The sequence below is a fragment of the Vombatus ursinus genome, unplaced genomic scaffold (assembly GCF_900497805.2).
Source record: "Vombatus ursinus unplaced genomic scaffold, bare-nosed wombat genome assembly UNPS02014778.1, whole genome shotgun sequence".
Classification (NCBI taxonomy): Eukaryota; Metazoa; Chordata; class Mammalia; order Diprotodontia; family Vombatidae; genus Vombatus; species Vombatus ursinus.
Window position 1 is genome coordinate 26,969,869 of NW_020954556.1, and position 6,852 is coordinate 26,976,720.

The 6,852-nt window shown below is 37.9% G+C and overlaps 1 long non-coding RNA gene across 1 annotated transcript in view; it reads left to right on the plus strand.

Annotated features, from left to right (window-relative positions):
* Positions 1–6,397, plus strand: part of LOC114045377 — an 86,993-nt gene extending 80,596 nt beyond the window's left edge. Inside the window, exon 3 of the long non-coding RNA XR_003569365.1 lies at positions 4,555–6,397. This is a non-coding gene — a long non-coding RNA (uncharacterized LOC114045377). The remainder of the gene's footprint in view (positions 1–4,554) is intronic.
* Positions 6,398–6,852: the final 455 nt, after the last annotated feature.

Below are 6,852 nucleotides of genomic sequence, written 5' to 3' on the forward strand. Positions count from 1 at the left end.
TATTTTTATATTGTCTTTTGACCTCCAGCACATAGTAGGTGCTTCATAAATGTTTAGTGAATGAAGGAGTGGGTGTACCTTGCAGGTGAAGAGCCCATGGCCTCTGATTCCAAATTTCATGCCCGTTTCCATTGTACTCTGTTCCCTCCAGTTAGCGGTTCACTTCCTGATCATGTGTATGCACCAAGAGCAATGTTTCATGTGAACAAAGTTCAGGTATCATGCTCTTTGCTTGAATTATTGATTTAGGCTATGTGGCTTGTGTAATTTAAAATGTGCAGGGAAAGCTTAAGAAAGATTTTTCCAGAATTAGGATTTTTCACCATCCATTACTTCTATTAATTCTCTCCAGCTAGATAGCACCTAGGGGTATTTTCAGGAGTCCTCTTAAGCTGCGTGAATTATTGCAGAGAAGGCAAAATTCATGTGTAGAGAATAACTGTTCTTTTTGCCATGCAAGCTGCCATGGAAGAAAATCTCTAGGTGATTAATCATTTATCCTGCAGACCAGTTATTGACTTTATCATAGACAGGTTGACAGAGAAACTCAGGTGAACACTTCCAGTTTTGTTTTTTTAACCAGTAGTGCTCCTAGCTTCACATCTGCTAAGGGCTGTGGCCCTTGTTACATATCTGCAATGTGACAAACTTGTAATTTCCCAGTATTCATTCATTCTCTTAAGTAAACATTACTGAACATGTGCTGCCATGCTAGGTGCTATGGAGGATACAAAGATGAATGACGTATGATCCCTGACCTCAAGAAAAAATCAAAATCTTTAAGATTTCTCTGCTAGAACTATTCAGTGATTGTGAGTACTAGGGAAAATAACAATAGCTAGTGTTTTTATAGTGCTTTAAGGTTTGCAAAATGCTTTACAACTATTACCTCATTTTATCCTCACAGCAACCTTGAGAGGTAGGTGTTATTATTATTCCCATTTTACAGGTGAGGAGATTGAGGCAGCCTGCCATGGTTAAATGAGTTTGCCCAGGGTCACCCAGCTATTAAGTGTCTGAGGTTAGATTTGAACTCAGGTCATCCACTATCTACTGACTTAGAGGCTTTCTCTGTATGAACTACATGATGTAGTTCAAAGGGCACTGGACCAGGAAATAGGAGACTTAACTTTATTCCTAGTTCTGCAGCTACCTTGCTGTGAGGTCTTTGGGAAGTCACTTAAACAATCAAGATAGACCCCAGTGTCCTTCAAGGAAGTTGGGCTGGTTCATTAAGATTCCTTCCAGTTTTAAAATTCTGTAATTTTAGGATTCTTTTATAATGGAAGGGTTGTCTTTTATAAAGTTTGTGGGTATCCCAGGTGATGGATTGAAATTAGTATGATTTTTGAGGTGCTAGGAAAACTCTCCTTGTTTTTATAGCCTTGCCTAGGGTGCACAGAGGTTATATGGTGATGGAAAAGGTTGGTAGCCAATACAGAATACAGATAAAGAACAGCAGACAGGAGGCTTGCTCATTGGCTGATACAAAGCATGGGATTATAATTGGGCAAATGAACTCCCATCAGATCATCTAGGTGTGCAAATCCCAAATCTGCATGGTTATATTCTTATACAGATGGTGCTATTCTTGGGATAGGACAGGCAGAGGATCAGTTATCTTTGGAAAGTATTTAAAGCCCAGAGAGAATCACAAGGCCTACTTAGTGCTGGGAAACTTCAGTTACGGATATATTTAGAACATTTACAGTAGATGTTATCCAGTCTTGGGCTTGGCACTTTTCTTTCATAGGTACTTCTATAGACCAACTTTGCTGAACGAAAGGGCTTAGAGACTTGGCAGGCACACACATGTGCAAGAATATCCAGATTTCTGGTTCCTGAAGGAAACTTCAGTTCAGATTTTGGGGGCACATGTAGGAGGAGAGATAAGAAAGAGAAAGTATATCCACCTGAGATACGTGATTCTCCTGCCAGGAGCAGCAGAGGGTGTGGGACAGGTGCACAGCCCTCTGTCAATGAAAGCCCAGAAATACAAAGCATGGAGTGAGATCTCTTTGCTGAGGATGCATGGAGGTGGGAAGACAAGACTGAGAGAAGAACAGACATGTGGGGAAGCTAAACTAGAATTGACTGAGGAGGTGGAAAGCAGGCAAACCCAGTAGAGATGCACATTACCAAATCGGACTGAACTAACAGCTTTGGTAGTGGTAGTTGTGGTGGTGGTGGTAGTGGTGGGACATTTGACTCTGGGTATAACTATTAGCTCTGTAGCCCTATATTTAGCCTACCATCCAATGACATCCCCATTCTCCATTATGCTTTTAATTACCTTATCCTATTAAATTGTTATGAATTATTATTCTCTTGTAAATAAATAGTCTGGCTAGCTCAGGTATGATAAGTGAACAGGGAATGGATACCTAAACTGGACACCCATATATAGTGGCATATTCCTTTTTATAGCTTCATATGTATATATATGTATATATATATATATATATATAGAGAGAGAGAGAGAGAGAGAGAGAGAGAGAGAGAGAGAGAGAGAGAGCTAAAGAAAGAGACTAGCTAATTAGGGACAGAACAGGATATATGGAAAAACTCTCAGGAGGAATAACAATGCACCAGTGATAAAGAATACCAATTTTCTTGAATGGTAAGTGAGCACAAATTCAATTGACCTATTGTATCCAGCTGGTCCCAGACCATCAGACTAGACCACACTTCACATCACACCCAGCTGCCCATCTTGGCCATCTTGCCATTGGCACTACTGTTGCCCTACTTCTCCCCATCTGGAAAAGCAAAAAGGCTGAGTCAAAAAGTGCCCTGGGCTAAGCCATCTTGACTGATGAGAAAGTGTAAACCAATTTCCAGACCACCCATCATATGTTATCCATCCAGCCATCCTGCCGTCTTGATATCTACCCTGCCAGTGGGAATATAACTTTTATATTTTTTCCTCCTTTCTCTCTCTTCTTCCTCCCCTTCCCTCTTGACTTTCCAACTTACTCTGGGCTCAGTAGTCAGATTGGTACTGCCATTGTTCTTGGAAAAGTCTATGTCAATTGATTTGTGGATCAACTCTCCATCTAAGAGAACAGATTAAGCCAGGCTTCCTTTCATCATTCCTTCCTTCCTTCCTTCTGGAAGTCAGACTTCCTACCCTTTTTCCTTTTTCTCTTTACAGATAAATGCTGTAGATATAATTTGCCTATATTTCAGCAGCCAGTCAACAATAAATACTTATTAAACACCTACTTTACTAAGCACCGTATTAGGTGCACGTGCAGAGCATTTGATAAAGCCTGTCATGTTATTTTTGTTGACAAGATGCAGTGATGCAGCCTAGAAAAAAGTATAGATGAGTGCATTTCAGAACTGGTTAAATGCTGAACCCAAAAAGTCAACTTGGAAGGAGGAGTCTAGCAGGACGTTCTAGAGATCTGGGTTTCACTTTGTGGTGTTCAACATTTTTATAAATGTCTTGGGTAAAGACATGGATAGAATGCTTATCAAATACTTCTTTTTGTATATTGTCTTCCTCCATTAGATTGTAAGCACCTTGAAGGCAGGGATTGCCTTTCTTTCTCTTATTTGTATCCCCAGCACTTAGCACATAGTAGGCATTTAATAATTGCTTATTGATAATTTATTACTATTAAAATTTGCAAATGACAAGAAGCTGGAAGAGATAGGTTAACACTTTGCATGATAGGAATGTGATATAAAAAATTTTCAGTAGCCTTAGACTACTTTGAGTCAAATATAACAATATGATATTGAATAATTGTAAAGGCTTACACTTGGATTCAAAATACCAACATCAACAAGATGGGAGACTAAGCAACAGTTCAACTGAAAGGAATTGAAGATTTTAATAGACTGGAAATTAAATAGAAGTCAACCTGGTGACATGATGACCCAAAAGTCTAAAGTGATCTTAAATTGCGTTAAGAAAACTATAGAGTTCAGTAGTTCTGGGAAGGTGATAATCCCTCTGTTCTCTGCCCTGGTCAGACCATATTTGGGGTATTGTGTTTAATTCTAGAGGACCACATTTTAGGAAGGTCAATGATAAACTGGAGAGTTTTCAGAGGAAAGCCAGCAGCGTAGTAGAGGGTCCTGAGATTACACCAAATAATAATCAGTTGATGAAATTGGGTGTATTTAGTTTGGTGAAGAAAAGTCTGAGGGGAGACTTGATAACTTTCTTCAAATATCTGAAGGAATATAATGTGGAAGAAAGATTAGATTTATTCTTTTTTATAGCAGATGGTAGAACTAGGAACAGTGGGTGTAAGTCTTACAGAGATAAATTTAGGTTAGATGTAAGAGAAACTTCCTAACAATTAAAATTATCCATAAGTAGAATAGGTCAACTTGGGAAAGTGTATTCTTCTTCACTGGAGGTCTCCTGTCAAAGGCTGGAAGACCATTGATCAAGTATGTTGTAGAGGGCATGCTTGTTTAGGGTTGGACCATATGACCTCTTACATAGGTACCTTCCAAATCTGGGATTTTATGATTCTTGTTATATCACGAAGCTTGTGTGCCATCTCCCTGTTTTCTCTCTTTTCTCTGTCTGAGGAAGTGAATTTGAATCAAGAAGAAAGCAACTTCGAAAGATGGAGATGGAAAGAGTCTACTCCAGACATGCAAGATTCAACAATCAACAGTTGGATATTCTACTAGAAGTTGAAGATTACAAACAATAAATGAATCAGTTCCTGACCTCAAGGAGTTTATATTCTACTGGAGATAAAAAGTAAATGCAAATGATATACAAAGTAGATACAAATTAATTACAGGGAAATCACCAATAAATTGGGGAATTAGAAGAGGTCATATGTAGAAAGTGGGACTTGAGTTGATCCTTGAAGCAAGTCAACAATTCTAAAAGGCTGAAATGAGAAGGAAATTCATTCTAGGCATTGGGAGATGATATGTTGTATACAGGGATCAGAAAGTAGGCCAGTTTGGCTGGAACCCAGAAGAGTTTGAATTTCATCCTAGGGCTAGTAAATAGAAACTAAAACTTTTTGAGCATGATTAAAGTACTCCAAGTAGGTATAGGGGTATGGAGAAAAGCCCCTTACAAGCTTTGATAGAAAGAGTTAGGAAATGGTTAAACTGACAGCAGAGACAGTGACCTTGCCAATGACTTGGCATTATCTCAGTTTTTGTCCTTCACCTACTCATCAACACATGAGAACAGAAGAGATTTAAGAGTTTACAAACTGGGAAATCCTGAACCTCCAAAGCTCTGTGGTAATTATTAAGCAGATAATCATTACCTGGTTTATAGCTCAGCTTTAAGAGAAGTAAAGTGAGAAGTCTATGGAATAGATACCTTATTCTAGGAAGAAATCTCTGACCCAGAGACTATATCTGTATGTATTGGTATATGTAGGTATATACGTATATATGTATGTATGTGTGTGTATGTATGTATCTCTGTGTTTTTTTATATGTGTGTGTATCTCAGAACCCTAAGACCAATAGAAAATTTTGCCCCACACTTTTACATAGACTAGAAATGCAAATTAGTTATGATAAAGACATTTTGGTGTACGTGTGTGGAGTTTAAGTACACATTGTTATCATGCTATTGCCTTTAAAATGATGTCAGACTCTGAATGGAACGAAGTGCGATTGCTAGTGCCTTTTGCTACTTCCTGCACGGTGTTTTCTTGATTTTATTTTATTCAATCTTTCCTCCCTTCTCCCCCCTCTAACACACACACACACACATTGGACTTATTGATCCTTATTGACTCATTTTCTGCCTAACCTCTTGACTAGTGAACTCAGATTCAAAAAACTGCTTAATCTCAGCCTTTCACAAAATTGACAGATTTGGTTTTGACACGGATTCAAAACCCCAACAAATTTAAAGCTGAACTCTGCACTCCTCCCCACAAACAGTTAAGTAAAATATGCTGACGTCTACACAGAATTACATTTAATAGTTCTGACATGGGTTTGAACTATGCACCTCTCTTCTCCAGGTGTGTTTCCTTCCTCAGGACCCTGCTAATTGACCTGAATCACTAGTGTACACAGACCCCATTCTCTTATCTCAGTGGGCGGCCTCAAGAGAACCCAAGAAAAGCTTAGAAACTAAGAAAGGAAAAATTTTAAAAGTGTGTCTGATTCACAAAAATTACTTTACTTTTCATAAAATAATGGGAACAACTAGCATTTATATACCATGTAAAAGTTTGCAAGGTGTCTTACAGATATTATCTTATTTTCTACTCACAATAAACCTAGGAAGCAGTGACTTCTGTGAGTGTTTTGTCCAGGATTCCTTAGCTGGTAAGTGTTTGAGGCAGGATGCAAGCCCAAGTCTTCCTTAGTCTGAGACCAGTACTCTATCATTTACACACTCATAGGTATGTATGCATGTATGTATATATGCACGCATGTATATTCATATAGGTATAATACAATAAATACACAGTATATGTACATGTATATGTACATATGTATTTGTACATGTATATATCCATATATGTCTAAGTGTATATATAACTTATCAACTTTGTAACTAAAAAAAAATCCTTAAAAGCCCAAGAAACTATGTTTTTCAAAACTTCTGGGCCAAACTTGACATGAGATTGCTATTAAAATGACCTTACTCGAACTTGTAATTCCTAGACCTTATTATGTTATTAAAATTCTATTATTTGATTATCTGTTATCATGTGAGAGCAGTTACATACATAATCAATCAAAGTACCATTAACATCATAATTCTCCCCACAATGTTTTGGCAGTGGTTGATGAGCCCCATTGGAAGAGAAAATTAATTGAATTGTTTCTGGGTCATAGTAAAAAAGAGAAGACATTGCTTGAATTTGGGGGAAAGTTGTTCATTCAGTT